The 26210-nt window shown below is 43.7% G+C and overlaps 8 non-coding genes across 8 annotated transcripts; all 8 read left to right on the top strand.

Moving 5' to 3' along the window:
- Positions 1 to 64: 64 nt before the first annotated feature.
- On the top strand, positions 65 to 146 carry TRNAS-UGA (transfer RNA serine (anticodon UGA)). The gene has a single exon. It is a non-coding gene; the product is annotated as a tRNA-Ser (tRNA).
- Positions 147 to 753: 607 nt separating this feature from the next.
- On the top strand, positions 754 to 835 carry TRNAS-UGA (transfer RNA serine (anticodon UGA)). The gene has a single exon. It is a non-coding gene; the product is annotated as a tRNA-Ser (tRNA).
- Positions 836 to 1487: 652 nt separating this feature from the next.
- TRNAS-UGA (transfer RNA serine (anticodon UGA)) lies at positions 1488 to 1569 on the top strand. Its single transcript has one exon. It is a non-coding gene; the product is annotated as a tRNA-Ser (tRNA).
- A 779-nt stretch (positions 1570 to 2348) lies between these two features.
- Positions 2349 to 2430, top strand: TRNAS-UGA (transfer RNA serine (anticodon UGA)). The gene has a single exon. It is a non-coding gene; the product is annotated as a tRNA-Ser (tRNA).
- Positions 2431 to 3209: 779 nt separating this feature from the next.
- TRNAS-UGA (transfer RNA serine (anticodon UGA)) lies at positions 3210 to 3291 on the top strand. The gene has a single exon. It is a non-coding gene; the product is annotated as a tRNA-Ser (tRNA).
- Positions 3292 to 20898: 17607 nt separating this feature from the next.
- On the top strand, positions 20899 to 20980 carry TRNAS-UGA (transfer RNA serine (anticodon UGA)). Its single transcript has one exon. It is a non-coding gene; the product is annotated as a tRNA-Ser (tRNA).
- A 779-nt stretch (positions 20981 to 21759) lies between these two features.
- TRNAS-UGA (transfer RNA serine (anticodon UGA)) lies at positions 21760 to 21841 on the top strand. The gene has a single exon. It is a non-coding gene; the product is annotated as a tRNA-Ser (tRNA).
- A 779-nt stretch (positions 21842 to 22620) lies between these two features.
- Positions 22621 to 22702, top strand: TRNAS-UGA (transfer RNA serine (anticodon UGA)). The gene has a single exon. It is a non-coding gene; the product is annotated as a tRNA-Ser (tRNA).
- Positions 22703 to 26210: the final 3508 nt, after the last annotated feature.

The raw sequence follows: 26210 nt of genomic DNA, 5'->3' as shown, positions 1-26210 counted from the left end.
ATTTCTCCAAGGCTCTCCCTCTGCATGCACTTTGCAAAAACATGAATAGCTAATCTTTGAGTTGGCTGTGATGACCGAGTGGTTAAGGTGTTGGACTTGAAATCCAATGGGGTTTTCCCGCACAGGTTCAAATCCTGTTCACAGCGTAGTATTTTAACATGACAAAAACATTAGAATTTGTCAAAAACAGTAAAGCTATATTTATATTGGTAAAATGGGCCAAATGATATGAAATGGGACAAATATTCATATTCCAAAATTTGAGTCTCAAAATTGAAACTAAGCAGTATGAAAACTAAAAGAAACATTACTAGATGTTTCCCAGGACATTAATGGTATCATTCACTGATCCCTGGAAACTCTGATCAGAACTGTATTGGTTGCTAAAAATGCTCTACACCAAATTTTTTCAGCAATCAAATGTCAAATAACGTAAATAAACTCGTTACTAAAACACATCGGAGAACCAACAGTGATGGCATACATTTTTTATGATCGCATAGTTAAGACGATGGACTTAAAGTTCACATTCTGTATGAAATCATGTTCACAGTGCAGTGTTTTACCTTTAAAAAATTGGATTTTGCTTGTGAAAGTTTAATGAAAACAAAATATAGAAAAAGGTGGGATTAAGAAAAAAATCAAGAACATTAATTCCCTGGCAGTGTGCAGTTTCCAACCACAATTGGGACCATGAGAAACATCTGGTGAACAACATCCCCGTATGAATGGCTAATCTTTGAGTTAGAGTTGGCTGTGATGGCCGAGTGGTTAAGGCGTTGGACTTGAAATCCAACGGGGTTTCCCCGCACAGGTTCAAATCCTGTTCACAGCGTAGTGTTTTAACATGACAAAAACATTAGAATTTGTCAAAAACAGTAAAGCTATATTTATGTTGGTAAAATGGGCCAAATGATATGAATATGAATGAATATTTATGTTGGTAAAATGGGCCAAATGATATGAAATGGGACAAGTATTCATATTCCAAAATTTGAGTCTCAAAATTGAAACTAAGCAGTATGAAAACTAAACGAAACATTACTAGATGTTTCCCAGGACATTAATGGTATCATTCACTGATCTCTGGAAACTCTGATCAGAACTGTATTGGTTGCTAAAAATGCTCTACACCAAATTTTTTCAGCAATCAAATGTCAAATAACGTAAATAAACTCTTTACTAAAACACATCAGAGAACCAACAGTGATGGCATACATTTTTTATGATCGCATAGTTAAGACGATGGACTTAAAGTTTACATTCTGAATGAAATCATTTTCACAGTGCAGTGTTTTACCTTTAAAAAATTGGATTTTGCTTGTGAAAGTTTAATGAAAACAAAATATAGAAAAAGGTGGGATTCAGAAAAAAATCAAGAAGATTAATTCCCTGGCAGTGTGCAGTTTCCAACCACAATTGGGACCATGAGAAACATCTGGTGAACATCATCCCTGTATGAATGGCTAATCTTTGAGTTAGAGTTGGCTGTGATGGCCGAGTGGTTAAGGCGTTGGACTTGAAATTCAATGGGGTTTCACCGCACAGGTTCAAATCCTGTTCACAGTGTAGTGTTTAAACATGACAAAAACATTAGAATTTGTCAAAAACAGTAAAGCTATATTTATGTTGGTAAAATGGGCCAAATGATATGAAATGGGACAAGTATTCATATTCCAAAATTTGAGTCTCAAAATTGAAACTAAGCAGTATGAAAACTAAACGAAACATTACTAGATGTTTCCCAGGACATTAATGGTATCATTCACTGATCTCTGGAAACTCTGATCAGAACTGTATTGGTTGCTAAAAATGCTCTACACCAAATTTTTTCAGCAATCAAATGTCAAATAACGTTAATAAACTCGTTACTAAAACACATTGGAGAACCAACAGTGATGGCATACATTTTTTATGATCGCATAGTTAAGACGATGGACTTAAAGTTCACATTCTGTATGAAATCATGTTCACAGTGCAGTGTTTTACCTTTAAAAAATTGGATTTTGCTTGTGAAAGTTTAATGAAAACAAAATATAGAAAAAGGTGGGATTGAGAAAAAAATCAAGAAGATTAATTCCCTGGCAGTGTGCAGTTTCCAACCACAATTGGGACCATGAGAAACATCAGGTGAACAACATCCCTGTAGTCCTCAATGTACAAACCAATTATCTCCTTCTACTTGTTAATCTGAGTTCACACCTTTCTCTTTCAGTGAGTCAGCCAAGATATTTTGCCCATGACAGAGTTCGTCAATAGAGATTCAGGTGAACTAAGTCCCAAAATTTCTCCAAGGCTCTCCCTCTGCATGCACTTTGCAAAAACATGAATAGCTAATCTTTGAGTTGGCTGTGATGGCCGAGTGGTTAAGGCGTTGGACTTGAAATCCAATGGGGTTTCCCCGCACAGGTTCAAATCCTGTTCACAGCGTAGTGTTTTAACATGACAAAAACATTAGAATTTGTCAAAAACAGTAAAGCTATATTTATGTTGGTAAAATGGGCCAAATGATATGAAATGGGACAAGTATTCATATTCCAAAATTTGAGTCTCAAAATTGAAACTAAGCAGTATGAAAAATAAAAGAAACATTACTAGATGTTTCCCAGGACATTAGTGGTATCATTCACTGATCTCTGGAAACTTTGATCAGAACTGTATTGGTTGCTAAAAATGCTCTACACCAAATTTTTTCAGCAATCAAATGTCAAATAACGTAAATAAACTCGTTACTAAAACACATCAGAGAACCAACAGTGATGGCATACATTTTTTATGATCGCATAGTTAAGACGATGGACTTAAAGTTCACATTCTGTATGAAATCATGTTCACAGTGCAGTGTTTTACCTTTAAAAAACTGGATTTTGCTTGTGAAAGTTTAATGAAAACAAAATATAGAAAAAGGTGGGATTGAGAAAAAAATCAAGAAGATTAATTCCCTGGCAGTGTGCAGTTTCCAACCACAATTGGGACCATGAGAAACATCAGGTGAACAACATCCCTGTAGTCCTCAATATACAAACCAATTATCTCCTTCTACTTGTTAATCTGAGTTCACACCTTTCTCTTTCAGTGAGTGAGCCAAGATATTTTGCCCATGACAGAGTTCGTCAATAGAGATTCAGGTGAACTAAGTCCCAAAATTTCTCCAAGGCTCTCCCTCTGCATGCACTTTGCAAAAACATGAATAGCTAATCCTTGAGTTGGCTGTGATGGCTGAGTGGTTAAGTCGTTGGACTTGAAATCCAATGAGGTTTCCCCGCACAGGTTCAAATACTGTTCACAGTGTAGTGTTTTAACATGACAAAAACATTAGAATTTGTCAAAAACAGTAAAGCTATATTTATGTTGGTAAAATGGGCCAAATGATATGAAATGGGACAAGTATTCATATTCCAAAATTTGAGTCTCAAAATTGAAACTAAGCAGTATGAAAAATAAAAGAAACATTACTAGATGTTTCCCAGGACATTAATGGTATCATTCACTGATCTCTGGAAACTTTGATCAGAACTGTATTGGTTGCTAAAAATGCTCTACACCAAATTTTTTCAGCAATCAAATGTCAAATAACGTAAATAAACTCGTTACTAAAACACATCAGAGAACCAACAGTGATGGCATACATTTTTTATGATCGCATAGTTAAGACGATGGACTTAAAGTTCACATTCTGTATGAAATCATGTTCACAGTGCAGTGTTTTACCTTTAAAAAATTGGATTTTGCTTGTGAAAGTTTAATGAAAACAAAATATAGAAAAAGGTGGGATTAAGAAAAAAATCAAGAAGAATAATTCCCTGGCAGTGTGCAGTTTCCAACCACAATTGGGACCATGAGAAACATCTGGTGAACAACATCCCTGTAGTCCTCAATGTACAAACCAATTACCTCCTTCTACTTGTTAATCTGAGTTCAGACCTTTCACTTTCAGTGAGTCAGCCAAGATATTTTGCCCATGACAGAGTTCGTCAATAGAGATTCAGGTGAACTAAGTCCCAAAATTTCTCCAAGGCTCTCCCTCTGCATGCACTGTGCAAAAACATGAATAGCTAATCTTTGAGTTGGCTGTGATGGCCGAGTCAAAATTGAAACTAAGCAGTATGAAAACTAAAAGAAACATTACTAGATGTTTCCCAGGACATTAATGGTATCATTCACTGATCTCTGGAAACTCTGATCAGAACTGTATTGGTTGCTAAAAATGCTCTACACCAAATTATTTCAGCAATCAAATGTCAAATAACGTAAATAAACTCGTTACTAAAACACATCAGAGAACCAACAGTGATGGCATACATTTTTTATGATCGCATAGTTAAGACGATGGACTTAAAGTTCACATTCTGTATGAAATCATGTTCACAGTGCAGTGTTTTACCTTTAAAAAATTGGATTTTGCTTGTGAAAGTTTAATGAAAACAAAATATAGAAAAAGGTGGGATTAAGAAAAAAATCAAGAAGATTAATTCCCTGGCAGTGTCCAGTTTCCAACCACAATTGGGACCATGAGAAACATCTGGTGAACAACATCCCTGTAGTCCTCAATGTACAAACCAATTATCTCCTTCTACTTGTTAATCTGAGTTCACACCTTTCTCTGTTATAGAAATTTGGCTAGGGGTGAATTTAACCCCGTGTGTATGCTGTGTCCGTTCCCAATTATTATCAGATCTGATCTATTGAGCGCTCAAGAAAGAATGAACTCTGACACAAAGTGACAGTATAACATTCCATCCAGATCTCTGGTTTATTCATTGATACATGATCTTATAAAAGCATATAAAATGGGAGTGGTTAGTAAATTAACATACAATGTAGCTATTATTTCATTGGCTGACTGAGTACATAATGCATTTAACTGAGTACATGGCATCTTTGAACTATGGTCTACCTAGCAACAAACTGATTTTGCACTTTCGGAAACATCTGCCACCTTTATCCTGCTAGTCAGCAACATTTTGGGACATTAGTTTCGAATCATCTGCTTTAACTTCCCTGTTCTCTGGCGATCTAGACATACCAGAAAGTCCCAAGGTCTGTCTTGCCTAACTCATGTGATTAAATTGAGCAATGGATCATAAAATAGCTGAATATATTTGCTTTTATGCAAGGACATGATTTAAAGGGATATACATGCAAGTGAGATCTACATGATATATATATATATTTCTATCACAAGCCCCCCTTAGATATCACTTGCCCTAATCCTAGCCTCCTGTCCCAAAGCGCTGCAACTCTTTTGTGCTGTCGGCGAACTGACATGTACCTAATGCACATGCCCTACACCGTACAGACTTTTCGCAAATGGGCGGTCAGGAGATCTGTCCCTAAAGGGGGGTAGAAGCTTGCATAGTCTCATATTGGTGAAGTTCTCCAATCAGTTCCACATATTCATCCTCATCGGGGTGGGAGGAGCCGTCAGGTGGGTGAATCTGGATTCGGATAGGTTTGTCCAGGAGGAGATGTGGCATCAGGTTTGTGGTTTCCTTGACCGTCTTTTCCATCATCCTGCGGATACAAGGGATTACGCAGCAACCAGAAATTATCACAAGAACAAAAATAACAAGTATGGCTGCCCCAATCTGTGCTAACAACCTTTGCCACCCATTCATCCATCCAAAGTACTGGTCCCAAGGATCTTTCACTCCTGAGTTTTGTTTCAATTCTTCTGATAGCTCGGTGAGTTTCTGTATCGCCACCGTGACTTTACCATTGGGACCAGTATTGTCTGGGATGTAGGTGCAACAGGTGTCTTTGATCATTTTACAAACACCTCCTTTTTCAGCTAGAATCATGTCTAGGGCCATCCTGTTTTGGAATGCCATGATGGAAGTGGGGCCCAACTGGTCTGCCAGACCTTTTAGAGCATCTCGGGTGTAGTTAACAAATCTCTGCTGGTTGTAATACACATAATTTATCCAATCAACATTTTTGTTCACAGTTATTATTGGCAACAATGACTCAAATCCTGCCTTGACCTGGTCCCTGGCTTTAAATTCATCAGGTACCCCCCTAGGCACACCTATGTTGTCTATATAAACATGTGGATCAAAACTGCCTTTTGGGGCACTTGCCCGCTTTGGTCTGCTAACTGCAGTGCTGGGTGAGGACTCATGGGTGTAGGGAAACAGGTGGAAGGGCATCAGAATTTTTGCCAGTGCACATTGGCCTACCCAAACACCTTCCAGTCTACTACGTATCTTCATATCACCACAGATCCAGTATATGTCACCTAGGGAAACCACATGATTAATTAGGTTGTCAGTGGTGGTACTGTACTCTGAGCAGAACCCCTTAGTGAAGTTTTTTACATCCCTGCCAGCCCCTGTGCGTGTGTAACAGGTGTAATTACCAGGGTATATTGTTATTCCAGTCCCTGGGGGGGTGTCTTTAGTCATGAGTTGGTACTTAGACTTCCAGTGTTCACAGGATGCAGAATGAGATGAGTTAGTGTATATGCTGAGGAAACAGGCCTGCTGGGATTCTGGGATGTCAAGTGGCACTGTGCCCAGATGGGGTCTGGCTCCAGCACATGCATAACAGCCACTCCCATTATGCTGTTGGGCTGTGTATCTTACCCACTCTAGCCAGTAATTGGTTTCAGAGAACCCAGTCTCTACTGCTAAAGTCTCCTCATAAGTCGGGTCTGTCAGTACCATTACGTTACTAGGGGTCTCCTGAGTCACATTGGGCTTGTCAGCTACATTTGCCAGCTTGAATTTTCCTGAGTACTGCACAGGGGGTTTGCGTTCACCACTTGGAGGTGTACTGCTCATTATATAAGTACCGGCATCACCTGGGGAGGGGTTTTCAATGCTAAGTATGAGTCGGTTGCATTCCCCCCTGGTGCTGCACCCCTTCCTGAACGCCTGCTTTGTTAGACGCATACGGTCAATTAAGGACTTGCCATCTTTATCTTTTCTGTTTAGGGCTGATGGGGGTTTGTATCCCCAACTGTCACCAGTGTTCCATGCTGCCGCTCCCCAGTATTCACATTTGTCTCCCCAATATTTATCTGCGACACAAATATACTGAGTCCCATGCCCCAAGCTGTCCAGCAGTGTGGGTGGGCAGTGTACCACATCGCAGTAATCAAACAGGTATGTAATTATGTGTGCTGATGTATCGAACCAGAAAATGGTGTAGTCCCCATCTTTGGTGATCTCCCCTCCCAGAGGTGGGGTGCGAGGAGCTTCTGCCCCCAGGATATGTATCACACAGAGGATATACAGGATCATTCTGGCTTTGGCGTATCTTCTGGTACGGGAGCCTTTTTGCAATGCGATGTGTGGATCCAAGTGGGTTTTCCCTCTAGTTTCACAGAGGTTGGTGTTGTCAGCAGCACTTGGAAAGGACCGTCAAATCTGGGGTCGAGTGTTCTCCTCACGAACTTCTTTACCAACACCCAGTCTCCTGGTTTCAGGGAGTGCGTACCGGGTACCGCTCCTGGATCTGGTAATGAAGAGAAAACTCGAGAATGGACATCAGCTAGTTTTTTGGACAGTTGAATCACATAAGCAGACAAAGTATCATATTGCATTGCCAACTGCTGAGGGAAGAATACCCCTAACCTAGGGCTGGACCCAAACAGAATCTCATGTGGTGACAGCTTTTCTGGGCCCCGGGGAGTGTGCCTTACACTAAACAGTGCAATGGGAAGGGTTTCGTGCCATGGTTTGCGTGCCTCTTGGGCAACTTTCAACATCCTGTTCTTAAGTGTCCCATTTAGTCTTTCTACTTTCCCGCTACTCTGAGGGTGATAGGGAGTGTGTAGACCTAAATCTGACCCTACTGCTGACCAGATCTCCCTTGTGAGGTTTGCTGTGAATGCGGGACCCTGATCACTCTCTATCACTTCTGGGACCCCGTATCTGCACACGATCTCTGAAAGCAGCTTCTTTGCAGTAGTCTTTGCTGACTGATTCCTCACTGGGAAAGCTTCTGGCCATCCTGAAAACACGTCCACGACCACAAGGGCATATTCGAATCCTCCACTTGGCGGCATCTGGATGTGGTCTATCTGGATCCTCTGGAAGGGGTATAGTGGTCTGGCAAGATGATGGGTGGGAACTTTCTCCATTCTTCCAGGGTTGCATTTGCTGCAGATCAGACAGCTGCTTGCGAACTTGGCTGTTAGGGTGGAGATCCCTGGAGCGAACCAGTAAGCACCAATCAGATCATTCATCTGTGTCTTTGATCTGTGGGTGGGACCATGTGCCCACTGGACCACCATAGGGTACATGCTTCGGGGTAAACAGGGTTTATAGTCCATTGTGTATACTCTTCCTTCTTGATGTGTTGCACCCTTCCGCATCCAACTCTCTTTCTCTTCCTTTGGAGCTTGTTCTTGTAACTTCTTGAATAGATTCCAAGACGTCATCTCATCTGGTGTCTTGTCCTCAGTTGCCACGTAGTAGCCGTCCGGCTCTACGACCTCTCCCACTTCTCCGCATTGTCTTCCTTTTGCGGCTTCTTTGGCTGCCATATCGGCCATGTTGTTGCCCCGTGCCTCTACTGTGTTCAGTTTTCCATGCGCTTTGACTTTCAGTACGGCCACCATTTTTGGAAGTTGAAGTGCGCTCAGCAGGTCCTTAATGGCTCCATGATGCTTCACGGTTGTTCCGCTTGCTGTGATGAAGTCTCTTGCAGCCCAGATGGGTCCAAAGTCATGTGCTATGCCATGCGAGTACCTTGAATCGGTGTATATGTTCGCAGTCTTGCCCTCTGCCATCCGGCAGGCCTTCGTCAGTGCTATTAGTTCTGCTTCCTGAGCTGACAGGCTAGGCGGTAGACTTCTGGACCACAGGATTTCTTGATTGCTGGTCACTGCACATCCTGTGTGGAATCTTCCTTCATCATCTGCAAATCTGGAGCCATCTACATAGAGGATCAACTCTGGGTTGGTCAGCGGCTCTTCTGCCACATTGGGTAGTCCTGCTGTTTCCTGTTGCATGATGCTGAAGCAGTCATGGTCATCTGTCCGGAGCAAATCCAGATCCTTGTGGAAGGTATCGTGCAGATTTTTATCTGAAGGGTCCGTATTCGTATCCCCCCTTGGGAGTGGGAGTAGAGTGCCGGATTGAGGACTGTACATCTGGAGATAGTGACATTGTCAGGCAGTAGTAGGGAGCACTGTAGGCGAAGATGTCTTGCGGTGGAGAGATGTTTTGGCTGGGTTTGGTTGAGAATTGCTGAAATGTCATGTGGAGCCAAGATTTCCAGTGGATGTCCAAGAATGATGTCTGCAGTCTTGTCCAGGAGGGCGTGTGCTGCAAATACTGCTCTCATGCAGGAGGGGGCTCCCCTTGCAACTGGATCCAGGCGAGCTGAGAAGTAGCCTAGAGGTCTCTGTCTTCCCCCGTGAGTCTGTGTCAGGACTCCAGTAGCATGGCCTTCTTTCTCCATCAGGTAGAGACGGAATAGCTTCTTGTAGTCAGGTAGGCCTAGTGCTGGCGCTGAGACTACAGAGTCTTTTAGCTTTTTGAACGAACTGAAGGCCGCATCTGTTAGCAGGAACGGGGTTGCATTGATGCAGTCATACAGAGGTTGCATTAGGACTGAGGCATCAGGGATCCAGGCTCTGCAATACGAAACCAGACCAAGGAAAGCTTGTAGCCCCTTTGGAGTTGTTGGAGGGGCCATCTTCTCCACTGTGGTCTTCCGATCATCTGTCAGGTGTTTCGTCTGGTGAGCAATGCAGTGCCCAAGGAATGTAACTCGCTTCAGACACCACTGGACTTTGTTCTTTGAGACCTTGCAGCACTGTTCCGCCAGGTAGAGTAGGAGAGACACGGAATGTGTTTTACACGTGTCAAAGTCAACTGCACAGAGGAGTAGATCGTCCACGTATTGTAGCAGGGTCACTTCTGCATGTTCTGTGATCCAGTTGGCGAGAACTGCGGACATTGCTTTGGTGAATTGTGAGGGGCTGTTCTGGGCCCCCTGGGGCATCACCGCCCATGTGTACTGTGCCCCCTGATGCGTGAAGGCAAACAGGAACTGATCGTCTGGATGGAGGGGAACACTGAAGAAAGCATTAGCCAGGTCGATCACCGTGAACACTGTTGCTGTGGAAGGCACATTTGAGAGCAGTGTGTGCGGATTCGGCACAATTGGAGTTTCAAATACTGTAGCGTCATTTACAGCTCTTAGGTCATGTACCATTCTGAACTTGGCTGGCTCCCCTTTTACAGTCTTTTTCTTGACAGGGAACAGCGGGGTGTTGCAAGGAGAGGTGCAAGGGACAACGACCCCTATTTCCAGAAACACCTTCAATTGGTCTGAGACAGCTTGGCTCTGGGCGATGGACAAAGGATACTGGGCCTTACGAGGATATGGAGTGCCTGGCTTGAGTGATACCCGCACCGGGGCAACTTGAAGCTTTCCCACATCTTGGGGTCCCTTGGACCATAGACTTTCTGGTACTACGTCCAGTACCTCCTTGGGTAGGCCTTCATCAGTTGCCTGAGGTTCCTGTAGGGCCGCCAGCATCACTGACTCTTCCTGGGTCAAAGGTGAAGAAAGGGTTACGGTCCCATCTTCCTGGAACACTATGGTTGCTTTCAGTTTTTGTAGTAGGTCCGCCCCCAGCAGGTTGAGTGGGCAGGTTCTTGACACCACAAACTGGGACAGGATAGAGTGTCCTGGCTGAGTGCACACATTCAGAGGCTTTGTAAGCTGAGAATGTCTGACTTGGCCATCAATGCCTACGCAAGACACAGAGGATTCTGATAGGCAGGCAGGGTCAGGGAGTTCCACATGTCTCATCACACTTCTGGCTGCACCAGTGTCCACAAGAAAAGATCTGACAACGCCATCCACTTCCAGGGTAATTTGAGGGGTTGGTCCTGCTGATGGGGTTTTGCATGTCAGGAGCGTGGTGTCTTGCGGACCTGGCTTGCCCCTGTCCTATGGACGGGGCTCTTCACTGTTTACCTTGTCTGTTCCTCGGCCTGCTCCTCTGGGCAGGGTCTTGGGTTGTGGTGGAGCCCTGCACCGGCTCTGATAATGACCCAATTTACCGCAGTTGAAACATCTGACATTCCTTCTGTCTCGGTGTTGCGGTGGCTCTTCAGAGTCTATGGCCGCCATGAGGGGCGTTGTCTTCCGTACTCCTGGTTGGGACTCGATCCCTTTGGCTACTGTGAGCAGGGTGTCCATTGCTATTGTCCTGTACTCGGGCCTAGCCACTATCAGTGGCTTCCTGATTGGCTCTCTGAGTCCATGCACAAAGGCCTGTGCTAACATTTGCCTGTGTATCTGGTCATGAATGGTGAAGCCAAGGTCCTGGAAGACCTGCATTACTCTGCCATGAAACTTCTCCACAGACTCTGTCTTCTCCTGACTCATGTCGTGTAAGCTGAGGGCCTGTCCGGCCAGCCTGCCTTTGGCCCACTCTCTGAGTTGTTCAATCAGCTTCGGCCCTGACTCCCAGGCATGTACATCTAGATCTGCTGCAAGCTTGAAATGTTCCTTCATGATTGGCCAGAAGGCATCACCTGCCTTTATCTCCATCACAGCCCACAGATCATTCCAGGTGGCTGCATATGTGCGCTGGTTCTGCTGCATTCTTCTGTAGAATGGCATGGGGTGCATCTCTGGGTCTGGAAGATTGTTAAGGATGCTGGTCACCTGACTTGGGGTGAAGTGCACATAGTGTAAAGGTGGTGCTTCTATCTGCCCCTGTCTTCTGAGTGCCTGTGGGTTCTTCTTTCTAGTGCTGGGCAGCATGTATGAAGTCCCTTCTTCATCTTCATCAGATGAATTGCTGTGATATCGTGTACTGGGGTCATGCAGTGGCTGATGGGTGGTTCTGGGAATTGCCTTTTTGCGAGAAGATGTCTCTCCACCCTGCTGAAACTGCGGAGGATTATAGTTCCATTGTGTTGTGGATGTTGGCTGCTCTGACCGGGGATACTGATCTGTCATGATTCTCAATGGCGAGAGAACATAGCCCAGCATATATGAGAACTAGCTCTTGGAAGATGGAAACTATACTGACCATGAACTAAACCTGCCGCACAACTAGAAGTGGCCGGGTAGCATGCCTACGTTTTTTAACCCTAGATGCCCAGCGCCAGCCGGAGAACTACCTAATCCTAGCAGAGGAAAAGACAGTCCTGGCTCACCTCTAGAGAAATTTTCCCAAAAGGCAGACAGAGGCCCCCACATATATTGGCGGTGATTTTAGATGAAATGACAAACGTAGTATGAAAATAGGTTTAGCAAAATCGAGGTCCGCTTTCTAGATAGCAGGAAGACAGAAAGGACACTTTCATGGTCAGCAGAAAACCCTATCAAAACACCATCCAGAAATTCCTTTAAGACTCTAGCATTAACTCATAACACCAGAGTGGCAATTTCCGATCACAAGAGCTTTCCAGACACAGTAACGAAACAGCAGCTGTGAACAGGAACAAAATGCAAAAACACACAAGGACAAAAGTCCAACTTAGCTGGGAGTTGTCTAGTAGCAGGAACAAGCACAGAAGGCTTCTGATTACATTGTTGACCGGCAAGAAACTGACAGAGGAGCAAGGTTATATAGCGACTCCCACATCCTGATAGGAGCAGGTGAACAGAGGGGATGATGCACACAAGTTCAATTCCACAAGTGGCCACCGGGGGAGCCCAGAATCCAATTTCACAACAGTACCCCCCCCTCAAGGAGGGGGCACCGAACCCTCACCAGAACCACCAGGGCGATCAGGATGAGCCCTATGAAAGGCACGGACAAGATCGGAGGCATGAACATCAGAGGCAGTGACCCAAGAATTATCCTCCTGACCGTATCCCTTCCATTTGACCAGATACTGGAGTCTCCGTCTGGAAACACGAGAGTCTAAGATCTTTTCCACAACGTACTCCAACTCACCCTCAACCAACACCGGAGCAGGAGGCTCAACGGAAGGCACAACCGGTACCTCATACCTGCGCAACAATGACCGATGAAAAACATTATGAATCGAAAAGGATGCAGGGAGGTCCAAACGGAAGGACACAGGGTTAAGAATCTCCAATATCTTGTACGGGCCGATGAACCGAGGCTTAAACTTAGGAGAAGAAACCCTCATAGGGACAAAACGAGAAGACAACCACACCAAGTCCCCAACACAAAGCCGAGGACCAACACGACGACGGCGGTTGGCAAAAAGCTGAGTCTTCTCCTGGGACAACTTCAAATTGTCCACCACCTGCCCCCAAATCTGATGCAACCTCTCCACCACAGCATCCACTCCAGGACAATCCAAAGATTCCACTTGACCGGAGGAAAATCGAGGATGAAACCCCAAATTACAGAAAAACGGGGACACCAAGGTGGCAGAGCTGGCCCGATTATTGAGGGCGAACTCCGCCAAAGGCAAAAAAGCAACCCAATCATCCTGATCCGCAGACACAAAACACCTCAAATATGTCTCCAAGGTCTGATTAGTCCGCTCGGTCTGGCCATTAGTCTGAGGATGGAAAGCAGACGAAAAAGACAAATCTATGCCCATCCTAGCACAGAATGCCCGCCAAAATCTAGACACGAATTGGGTCCCTCTGTCAGAAACGATATTCTCAGGAATACCATGCAAACGAACAACATTTTGAAAAAACAGAGGAACCAACTCGGAAGAAGAAGGCAACTTAGGCAAGGGAACCAGATGGACCATCTTAGAGAAACGGTCACACACCACCCAGATGACAGACATCTTCTGAGAAACAGGCAGATCCGAAATAAAATCCATCGAGATGTGCGTCCAAGGCCTCTTCGGGATAGGCAAGGGCAACAACAATCCACTAGCCCGAGAACAACAAGGCTTGGCCCGAGCACAAACGTCACAAGACTGCACAAAGCCTCGCACATCTCGTGACAGGGAAGGCCACCAGAAGGACCTTGCCACCAAATCCCTGGTACCAAAGATTCCAGGATGACCTGCCAACGCAGAAGAATGAACCTCAGAGATGACTCTACTGGTCCAATCATCAGGAACAAACAGTCTACCAGGTGGGCAACGATCAGGTCTATCCGCCTGAAACTCCTGCAAGGCCCGCCGCAGGTCTGGAGAAACGGCAGACAATATCACTCCATCTTTAAGGATACCTGTGGGCTCAGAATTACCAGGGGAGTCAGGCTCAAAACTCCTAGAAAGGGCATCCGCCTTAACATTCTTAGAACCCGGTAGGTACGACACCACAAAATTAAACCGAGAGAAAAACAACGACCAGCGCGCCTGTCTAGGATTCAGGCGCCTGGCAGACTCAAGGTAAATTAAATTTTTGTGGTCAGTCAATACCACCACCTGATGTCTGGCCCCCTCAAGCCAGTGACGCCACTCCTCAAAAGCCCACTTCATGGCCAAAAGCTTCCGATTCCCAATATCATAATTCCGCTCGGCGGGCGAAAATTTACGGGAAAAAAAAGCACAAGGTCTCATCACGGAGCAGTCGGAACTTCTCTGCGACAACACCGCCCCAGCTCCGATTTCAGAAGCGTCGACCTCAACCTGAAAAGGAAGAGCAACATCAGGCTGACGCAACACTGGGGCGGAAGAAAAGCGGCGCTTGAGCTCCCGAAAGGCCTCCACAGCATCAGGGGACCAATCAGCAACATCAGCACCCTTCTTAGTCAAATCAGTCAATGGTTTTACAACATCAGAAAAACCAGCAATAAATCGACGATAAAAGTTAGCAAAGCCCAAAAATTTCTGAAGACTCTTAAGAGAAGAGGGTTGCGTCCAATCACCAATAGCCTGAACCTTGACAGGATCCATCTCGATGGAAGAGGGGGAAAAAATGTATCCCAAGAAAGAAATCTTTTGAACCCCAAAAACACACTTAGAACCCTTCACACACAAGGAATTAGACCGCAAAACCTGAAAAACCCTCCTGACCTGCTGGACATGAGAGTCCCAGTCATCCGAAAAAATCAGAATATCTTCCAGATACACAATCATAAATTTATCCAAATAATCGCGGAAAATGTCATGCATAAAGGACTGGAAGACTGAAGGGGCATTTGAAAGACCAAAAGGCATCACCAAATACTCAAAATGGCCCTCGGGCGTATTAAATGCGGTTTTCCACTCATCCCCCTGCTTGATTCGCACCAAATTATACGCCCCACGGAGATCAATCTTAGAGAACCACTTGGCCCCCTTTATACGAGCAAACAAATCAGTAAGCAGTGGTAACGGATATTGATATTTAACCGTGATTTTATTCAAAAGTCGATAATCAATACACGGCCTCAAAGAGCCGTCTTTCTTAGACACAAAGAAAAAACCGGCTCCTAAGGGAGATGACGAAGGACGAATATGTCCCTTTTCCAAGGACTCCTTTATATATTCTCGCATAGCAGCGTGTTCAGGCACAGACAGATTAAATAAACGACCCTTAGGGTATTTACTACCCGGAATCAAGTCTAAGGCACAATCGCACTCCCGGTGCGGAGGTAGTGAACCAACCTTGGGTTCTTCAAAAACGTCACGAAAGTCAGACAAGAATTCAGGAATCTCAGAGGGAATAGATGATGAAATGGAAACCAAAGGTACGTCCCCATGAGTTCCTTTACATCCCCAGCTTAACACAGACATAGCTCTCCAGTCGAGGACTGGGTTATGAGATTGCAGCCATGGCAATCCCAGCACCAAAACATCATGTAGATTATACAGCACCAGAAAGCGAATAACCTCCTGGTGATCCGGATTAACACGCATAGTCACTTGTGTCCAGTATTGTGGTTTATTACTAGCCAATGGGGTGGAGTCAATCCCTTTCAGAGGTATCGGAGCCTCCAGTGGCTCCAAATCATACCCACAGCGTTTGGCAAAGGACCAATCCATAAGACTCAAAGCAGCGCCAGAGTCGACATAGGCGTCCGCGGTAATAGATGACAAAGAACAAATCAGGGTCACAGATAGAATAAACTTAGACTGTAAAGTGCTAATTGAAACAGACTTGTCAGGCTTCTTAGTACGCTTAAAGCATGCTGATATAACATGAGTTGAATCACCACAATAGAAGCACAACCCATTTTTTCGTCTAAAATTCTGCCGCTCGCTTCTGGACAGAATTCTATCACATTGCATATTTTCTGGCGTTTTCTCAGTAGACACCGCCAAATGGTGCACAGGTTTGCGCTCCCGCAGACGCCTATCGATCTGAATAGCCATCGTCATGGACTCATTCAGACTCGCAGGCACAGGGAACCCCACCATAACATCCTTAATGGCATCAGAGAGACCTTCTCTGAAAATCGCCGCCAGGGCGCACTCATTCCACTGAGTAAGCACAGACCATTTGCGGAATTTTTGGCAGTATATTTCAGCTTCATCTTGCCCCTGAGACAAGGACATCAAGGCCTTTTCCGCCTGAAGCTCTAAATGAGGTTCCTCATAAAGCAACCCCAAGGCCAGAAAAAACGCATCCACATTGAGCAACGCAGGATCCCCTGGTGCCAATGCAAAAGCCCAGTCTTGAGGGTCGCCCCGGAGCAAGGAAATTACAATCCTGACCTGCTGTGCAGGGTCTCCGGCAGAGCGAGACTTCAGGGACAAAAACAATTTGCAATTATTTTTAAAATTTTGAAAGTGAGATCTATTCCCCGAGAAGAATTCAGGCAAAGGAATTCTAGGCTCAGACATAGGTGCATGAACAACAAAATCTTGCAAATTTTGTACCTTTGTGGCGAGATTATTCAAACCTGTAGCTACACTCTGAAGATCCATTTGAAACAGGTGAACACAGAGCCATTCAAGGATTAGAAGGAGAGAAAGAGAGGAAGGCTGCAGTATAGGCAGACTAGCAAGTGATTCAATTAAGAGCACACTCAGAACTAGAGGAAAAAAAAAAATTGTAGCAGACTTCTTTTTTCTCTCCTTTCTCAGCCAGTAATTTAACCCTTTTTTGGGCCGGTCAAACTGTCATGATTCTCAATGGCGAGAGAACATAGCCCAGCATATATGAGAACTAGCTCTTGGAAGATGGAAACTATACTGACCATGAACTAAACCTGCCGCACAACTAGAAGTGGCCGGGTAGCATGCCTACGTTTTTTAACCCTAGATGCCCAGCTCCAGCCGGAGAACTACCTAATCCTAGCAGAGGAAAAGACAGTCCTGGCTCACCTCTAGAGAAATTTTCCCAAAAGGCAGACAGAGGCCCCCACATATATTGGCGGTGATTTTAGATGAAATGACAAACGTAGTATGAAAATAGGTTTAGCAAAATCGAGGTCCGCTTTCTAGATAGCAGGAAGACAGAAAGGACACTTTCATGGTCAGCAGAAAACCCTATCAAAACACCATCCAGAAATTCCTTTAAGACTCTAGCATTAACTCATAACACCAGAGTGGCAATTTCCGATCACAAGAGCTTTCCAGACACAGTAACGAAACAGCAGCTGTGAACAGGAACAAAATGCAAAAACACACAAGGACAAAAGTCCAACTTAGCTGGGAGTTGTCTAGTAGCAGGAACAAGCACAGAAGGCTTCTGATTACATTGTTGACCGGCAAGAAACTGACAGAGGAGCAAGGTTATATAGCGACTCCCACATCCTGATAGGAGCAGGTGAACAGAGGGGATGATGCACACAAGTTCAATTCCACAAGTGGCCACCGGGGGAGCCCAGAATCCAATTTCACAACACTGATCATTATCAGATGGTGGTGCCTGTGACCTCCCCCCTGTCCCCGGACCTGAGCTGCCTGCTGCTGGCTGAGGGGTGCTTTCTGCTGGGGGATCTCCACCTTCCTCCCCTGATAACATGACTGGTAGAGGCTGAACTGTATTTGGCACATAGAATGTTCCTTGTGCGGTGAGTACCGGATACAGAGAGACCACACTGCCCGAATCCGGCGTCCGCCCAGCAGGCAACAAGGCAGGAGAAGGAGAGTGTGAAACAGGAGGAGATGCATGGTGCAGAGGGAGAGATGGAAGTGAAGATGTAAGGTGCGCAGAGGGTGGGGGTGAGGAGTGAGAGAGAGAGAGAGAGGGAAGCAAAGGGTGTGGTGGAAGAGAAGGAGGAGAGCATGAAGAGTGTGAAGAAGAGGGTGTGTGTGGTGTAGAAGGAGGAGGAGATGAGGGAGTAGGATGGGGTGTGGAGTAATGTGGAGGAGAGAGAGGAGGGGAAAGAGGAGGGGAAAGAGGAGGAGAGGAAAGAGGAGGGGAAAGTGGAGAGGAGGGAGGAGGGGAAAGAGGAGAAGAGAGAGGAGGGGAGAGAGGAGGGAGAGAGAGAGAGGAGGAGGAGAAAGATGGCGGAGAAAGACAAGGAGAGAATTCCTTCCTCTTTAATGCAGGCCGAGACGGCATCACCAGAGCAACAGTGCCATCTCCCTGCACAGCGGCTGGGCGGGGCGCACCACACACGGAGCAAGTCTCCCTGAACAATGGATTCTGTTGGGAGCAGACTGTACATACCCAATATTTTTCATCCCCATATGGGGGAGGTGCTGATGGTTTGACACCTTTCCCCACTTTTTACACATAAAAATCACTTCCTGACTCTTTCACATAACGTTTAGTGCTTCCTAATCGATGCAAATCTGTAGCCACTTTATACCATGCTGCTGCAGCAGACAACAAATCAGTGTCAACTAGCTTCCCTTTCTTCCTTTTCAAAACATCATGCCACTCTGCAGCTTGAAGCCTGCCTTCCTGATGTATTTCACATACTTTCATGAGCTGTTTGTAATTCTTCACATATTTTACACCTTCGTGCTCTGCCACGATCTGGGGGGCCGTTTTCTCATCAGGGAGCAAAAGGCTCTCCTGTCGCTTGGCCATTTTATTCCCCATTGCAAAAAGGCAAATGAAAAATATAAGAAAAAAGACCTCTAGGAGGTGTGTATATAAAAACACGAAAAATAAAAGGAAAAACACACTTTCAGAAAGTTGATGTAAAAAATTGAGACCAGAATTAAGGAAAACCATCAGAAAAACTCAAAATCTTTATACAAAAAGGAAGGTATATATATATATAAAAACTATTCCTTCTTAAACAAAGAAAAAGGTGAAGAGACAGAAAAAGAAAAACTTTTGGAAAAAATTTGGAGAAAAGGAAAAGAAAAAAACTAAATAATAACAAAAACTTTACTTTAATAAAAACTTAGAACAAAAATCTTCAAATGACTAAAAGACAGCTATATATATATATTCTCCCCTCAGCGTCAGCGCTCAACGCAGTCAGAGACACACTTCCCCTTTCTAATACTGTAATATTATAATATGCAATATCACTAAAATCCCGTATCTGATACACGTATGTCACATCAAAAATGATAGGTACTATTTAATTTCACCTCTTCTTCGGATAAAAGCTATTCTCTAGCTAGATTTTCAAAAAAGAAAAAGAAAAGAAAACAGTTGTGACAGTGTGATTTACCATGCATATTTCTCCGTCTAGAAAAAGAGGAAGTGTTTAGGGAAGAGAAAAAAAACTCTCTTTTCAACTTTATAGTTGTATGCACTCAAGCAACATTAACGTGACATTTACATACAGAAAAGACGTCCAGGAGAATGAAATATCGATAAGCCCTCTTTATTATTCTGTGACACGTGCAAGTTGCGCTGGGAACAGACTACTGTCAATCGCACTGGACGCACCTGCGCCCGAGCCGCCTGAGTGCCTGAGAAGCACAACAAGCGGGAAATCTACCACCCCGGTCCGGACGTCCAAACTGGATCGCCAGCACTACGGGAATCTGCAGTAGCTCTGTAAGTTATCACTACCCCGTGCCTGGAACCTGGAGCCACCTGCTCCGGAACTCTGCGTGTTCCTCCTATGCACGGGAATCCTGCAATAACTTATCGAGCGATTTGACTTCCTGCGGTCTGTTTCCCAGCAACCACAAGCGTAAGCAGCCACTTCCCTTCTCCTCTCCTGGATCTTATACAAACACAAAACAGATACGGTACACAGCAGACACTTAAATCCCAGGGTTTTTGGGAGGTATGGACTTTTTACATCACCTGGGACTGCGGTGAGCACACCTGACCGGCTAAGGATACAGACTCGGACTGAGCACAGGGGACATTCAGGTAAGATGACAGAATTTTCTTACCTTACTCTGATGGAGCTGCAGTCTCCGTCCCTTGCGCCGAAGCCTCGGCCTGTACCCTCTTTCTTTCCGGTTAGGGATGTCCCCTGAGCGATATCTTCGTCCTCCTGCCTCCGTTGGGCGACACCTGTTATAGAAATTTGGCTCGGGGTGAATTTAACCCCGTGTGTATGCTGTGTCCGTTCCCAATTATTATCAGATCTGATCTATTGAGCGCTCAAGAAAGAATGAACTCTGACACAAAGTGACAGTATAACATTCCATCCAGATCTCTGGTTTATTCATTGATACATGATCTTATAAAAGCATATAAAATGGGAGTGGTTAGTAAATTAACATACAATTTGGCTATTATTTCATTGGCTGACTGAGTACATAATGCATTTAACTGAGTACATGGCATCTTTGAACTATGGTCTACCTAGCAACAAACTGATTTTGCACTTTCAGAAACATCTGCCACCTTTATCCTGCTAGTCAGCAACATTTTGGGACATTAGTTTCGAATCATCTGCTTTAACTTCCCTGTTCTCTGGCGATCTAGACATACCAGAAAGTCCCAAGGTCTGTCTTGCCTAACTCATGTGATTAAATTGAGCAATTGATCATAAAATAGCTGAATATATTTGCTTTTATGCAAGGACATGATTTAAAGGGATATACATGCAAGTGAGATCTACATGATATATATATATTTCTATCACACTCTTTCAGTGAGTCAGCCAAGATATTTTGCCCATGACAGAGTTCGTCAATAGAGATTCAGGTGAACTAAGTCCCAAAATTTCTCCAAGGCTCTCCCTCTGCATGCACTTTGCAAAACAATGAATAGCTAATCTTTGAGTTGGCTGTGATGGCCGAGTGGTTAAGGCGTTGTACTTGAAAACCAATGGGGTTATCCCGCACGGGTTCAAATCCTATTCACAGCGTAGTGTTTTAACATAACAAAAACATTAGAATTTGTCAAAAACAGTAGAGCTATATTTATGTTGGTAAAATGGGCCAAATGATATGAAATGGGACAAGTATTCATATTCCAAAATTTGAGTCTCAAAATTGAAATTAAGCAGTATGAAAACTAAACGAAACATTACTAGATGTTTCCAAGGACATTAATGGTATCATTCACTGATCTCTGGAAACTCTGATCAGAACTGTATTGCTTGCTAAAAATGCTCTACACCAAATTTTTTCAGCAATCAAATGTCAAATAACGTTAATAAACTCGTCACTAAAACACATCGGAGAACCAACAGTGATGGCATACATTTTTTATGATCGCATAGTTAAGACGATGGACTTAAAGTTCACATTCTGAATGAAATCATGTTCACAGTGCAGTGTTTTACCTTTAAAAAATTGGATTTTGCTTGTGAAAGTTTAATGAAAACACAATATAGAAAAAGGTGGGATTAAGAAAAAAATCAAGAAGATTAATTCCCTGATAGTGTGCAGTTTCCAACCACAATTGGGACCATAAGAAACATCTGGTGAACAACATCCCTGTAGTCCTCAATGTAAAAACCAATTATCTCCTTCTACTTGTTAATCTGAGTTCACACCTTTCTCTTTCAGTGAGTCAGCCAAGATATTTTGCCCATGACAGAGTTCGTCAATAGAGATTCAGGTGAACTAAGTCCCAAAATTTCTCCAAGGCTCTCCCTCTGCATGCACTTTGCAAAAACATGAATAGCTAATCTTTGAGTTGGCTGTGATGGCCGAGTGGTTAAGGCGTTGGACTTGAAATCCAATGGGGTTTCCCCGCACAGGTTCAAATCCTGTTCACAGCGTAGTGTTTTAACATGACAAAAACATTAGAATTTGTCAAAAACAGTAAAGCTATATTTATGTTGGTAAAATGGGACAAATGATATGAAATGGGACAAGTATTCATATTCCAAAATTTGAGTCTCAAAATTGAAACTAAGCAGTATGAAAACTAAACGAAACATTACTAGATGTTTCCCAGGACATTAATGGTATCATTCACTGATCTCTGGAAACTCTGATCAGAACTGTATTGGTTGCTAAAAATGCTATACACCAAATTTTTTCAGCAATCAAATGTCAAATAACGTAAATAAACTCGTTACTAAAACACATCGGAGAACCAACAGTGATGGCATACATTTTTTATGATCGCATAGTTAAGACGATGGACTTAAAGTTCACATTCTGAATGAAATCATGTTCACAGTGCAGTGTTTTACCTTTAAAAAATTGGATTTTGCTTGTGAAAGTTTAATGAAAACACAATATAGAAAAAGGTGGGATTAAGAAAAAAATCAAGAAGATTAATTCCCTGATAGTGTGCAGTTTCCAACCACAATTGGGACCATGAGAAACATCTGGTGAACAACATCCCTGTAGTCCTCAATGTAAAAACCAATTATCTCCTTCTACTTGTTAATCTGAGTTCACACCTTTCTCTTTCAGTGAGTCAGCCAAGATATTTTGCCCATGACAGAGTTTGTCAATAGAGATTCAGGTGAACTAAGTCCCAAAATTTCTCCAAGGCTCTCCCTCTGCATGCACTTTGCAAAAACATGAATAGCTAATCTTTGAGTTGGCTGTGATGGCCGAGTGGTTAAGGCGTTGGACTTGAAATCCAATGGGGTTTCCCCGCACAGGTTCAAATCATGTTCACAGCGTAGTGTTTTAACATGACAAAAACATTAGAATTTGTCAAAAACAGTAAAGCTATTTTATGTTGGTAAAATGGGCTAAATGATATGAAATGGGACAAGTATTCATATTCCAAAATTTGAGTCTCAAAATTGAAACTAAGCAGTATGAAAACTAAACAAAACATTACTAGATGTTTCCCAGGACATTAATGGTATCATTCACTGATCTCTGGAAACTCTGATCAGAACTGTATTGGTTGCTAAAAATGCTCTACACCAAATTTTTTCAGCAATCAAATGTCAAATAACGTAAATAAACTCGTTACTAAAACACATTGGAGAACCAACAGTGATGGCATACATTTTTTATGATCGCATAGTTAAGACGATGGACTTAAAGTTCACATTCTGTATGAAATCATGTTCACAGTGCAGTGTTTTACCTTTAAAAAATTGGATTTTGCTTGTGAAAGTTTAATGAAAACAAAATATAGAAAAAGGTGGGATTAAGAAAAAAATCAAGAAGATTAATTCCCTGGCAGTGTCCAGTTTCCAACCACAAGTATAGAGATGGCTAGCACACGACCGAGGGAAGTAAGGTGCTAGTGAACGGGAAATAATCCCATCAATACGTACAAGTCTATAATCACTGCACACTTTGCAACAAGGTTTATGCTTCAAAATAATGTGTGTTTTATTATAAGTGAAGAGGCGACAAGTATAGACGTTTCGGCCACTCTGTGGCCTTGATCACTGTGTCGCTAGAAAAAATGAAAACAAATATACATAAGATATATACTATAAGTACAATATTTACAATATTTACAATATTTACAAAAAAAATGAGACATATGATATACAGCATATCGGGCATCATAAAGGATGGAGGTCATGTCAGAATAGCCTCTGTAGGGATCTTTGAACAAGTATGGGACACCCATAGGGGACATAGGAGAGAGACAGATGTTATGGCGAAAAGACCTATTGAAGTATTGAGGTCTTCCGAATTATGGGTGAAGACGACAGGAACTAAAGAACATAGAAGAGTAGTGAAGGGACATACCGTAGTGGAGATGTGTCACTGAGTGATGCTCGAGCGTCCTGGATCAGTATGGGTCAAAATCTGGATAACCTGGTGAGAGTGATGAACGCTAGTCACAGTGAACTAAACGTAATGCTGCGGTTTGTAAAGCTATAGAGGAAATAACCATGGGCTACCCTGTAGTCTTATGAGGATCCGGTATATTGGGGTACTGTGGTCAGAGTGCAGCTAGTGCTGAAGTGTTGTCTAACCAGAGGGGTATACAACTATATACCAATGGTAGTGCATGATGTGGAAGTTAAAAGGCATAATTACCCCTGATTTTGAGCTGCACCAGCCAATATGGTGAGTGCGCCCTCTTTGGTAAAGCGCAATAGTAGAGCTGTATGAGCCCAGACTGTATAGATGCCACTGTAATGGAATTAGATACATGGAGGTAAGCGATATGACGCAATGGGCAAAACGTATTGGTGACACAGGAGTGTACTTACACCAGCCAATATGGTGAGTGCGCCCTCTTTGGTAAAGCGCAATAGTGGAGCTGTGTGAGCTCAGACTGCATAGATGCCACTGTAATAGAATTAGGTACATGGAGGTAAGCAATATGACGCAATGGGCAAAACGTATCGTTGACACAGGAGTGTACTTACGTCCAGTCCGGATACGGGGTTGTATATAGCTGGAGGAGTGCTGGCACAACCGTGCCTTAGCGGTGGGACGCCTGGAGTAACGCAGGCTGAGCGCTTATTTATAGCGCCCCTGTGTCCGGTGACCGGAAGTGAGTGGCCCGCTCAGCGCATGCGCTGTAAGGTCCTACCAGTGTGTTGAAAGTTGCCGGGCAACGTCGGCATCTGCGCAGTGTCTCTAAGGTAAAAGAGATGAGGAACGTTGGCGCATGCGCAGTGTGCGGTAGGCGTGCCTATTGTTGTAATGATGGTGACTACGGTAATGTCAGTGAGCAGCAGGAAGGAGAAAGGAGATAATAATAATACGTAAAATTTGCTGGGGAGATACCATTAAACATGAGGATAAATGCATGTACATGGAGTAGTGTATAATCCATTAAAACCATTTGTGTCAATTACTGGACATATATAGGAGAATGGGATAATGGATGGAGTACTGCATCAGATAAAATTATATCATCCAGGTAGTAACCATATAATTGAAAAAATGGACATAAAGCGCAGACAAGCATACAACAGTGGTTGAGGTAATCGCAATGGTAGACATAAATAGAGAATAATTGAAACAAATGAAAAAAATCAATCATGACACTACGAGATCCTCGGCTTTTTTAGGAGCAAACGCACGCCAGTACGGAGGGCAAAGAAAAAAAGGACCCAGATCATCAGATGACACTCCGGTCGAAGGTAGGAGTCCAAACAATGTAATTAACATTTCTGACTATTCTCTTTCCCCTATTGAACTTAAGGTGTTAAGTATGGGCTTGTCCTTTTGCCCCACACCCAGGTGGGACTCTTTCCAACTCGAAAAAGATCTTCATCGTTTCTATAGAAACATTAGGCTTAAAGTCCACTTTGATGCCACCTCCCAACTTAATATGAACACATTAGGTACAGTACCGAATCGTGGCGTAGATCCCAAAATCACTATAGGGACTCTGGGACTACGTACTCCGAGTAATTTCATGCCACCAAAATCCAATCATGCGGTTGAGACTTTCATAAACCTCCTGGATAGGGACATCAAACAGACCATCCACGACCATCGCCTTGGCTTCCTTCCTGTCCGCCACAACCTCAATTCTACCGAGAGACAAGCCCTAGAATCCCTCAGGGACAACAGAAACATTGTCATAAAACCGGCGGACAAGGGGGGTGCCATTGTGATCATGAACAGGAGTTACTATGTATCAGAAATCAAAAGACAACTTTCTGATACCAACACATACAGGAGGGTACAGAATGATCCTATATTTTCAATCCGGCACAAAATTACGTCAGTTCTGGACAGACACATTGATCTCAAGACCATTGATAACAAAACCAGGACATATTTAATAAACCACCACCCGGTCACACCTGTAATATACATACTCCCCAAAATACACAAAAACCTTCAAAACCCACCAGGCCGCCCGATTGTAGCCTCCACGGACTCTATCCTTAACCCTCTCTCAATTTTCCTGGAGAAAATTCTTACACCGTATACTCGGGACACTAAATCCTTCCTCTTAGACACAGGAGACTTTTTAAAAAAACTACACGCAATCAATCAGGTTCCACCCGACAGCATCCTGTGTACCCTGGATGTAAATAGTCTGTACACATCTATTACCCATGACAAGGGTATTGATGCTGTACGACTTATCCTAGAAGAAGCCAATGTCGATAATGGATCACAACAACTGTGCCTGGAACTCTTGAACCTGGTCTTGAGGGAGAACTATTTCCTCTTTGAGGACGATTTCTATGTACAGTGCTGCGGGACCGCTATGGGGTCCAACGTAGCTCCAGCTTATGCCAA

The sequence above is a fragment of the Ranitomeya variabilis genome, chromosome 5, assembly GCF_051348905.1.
Source record: "Ranitomeya variabilis isolate aRanVar5 chromosome 5, aRanVar5.hap1, whole genome shotgun sequence".
Lineage (NCBI taxonomy): Eukaryota > Metazoa > Chordata > Amphibia > Anura > Dendrobatidae > Ranitomeya > Ranitomeya variabilis.
The sequence above is the reverse complement of the archived record's forward strand: the minus strand, read 5'-3'. Positions and strand labels throughout refer to the sequence as shown.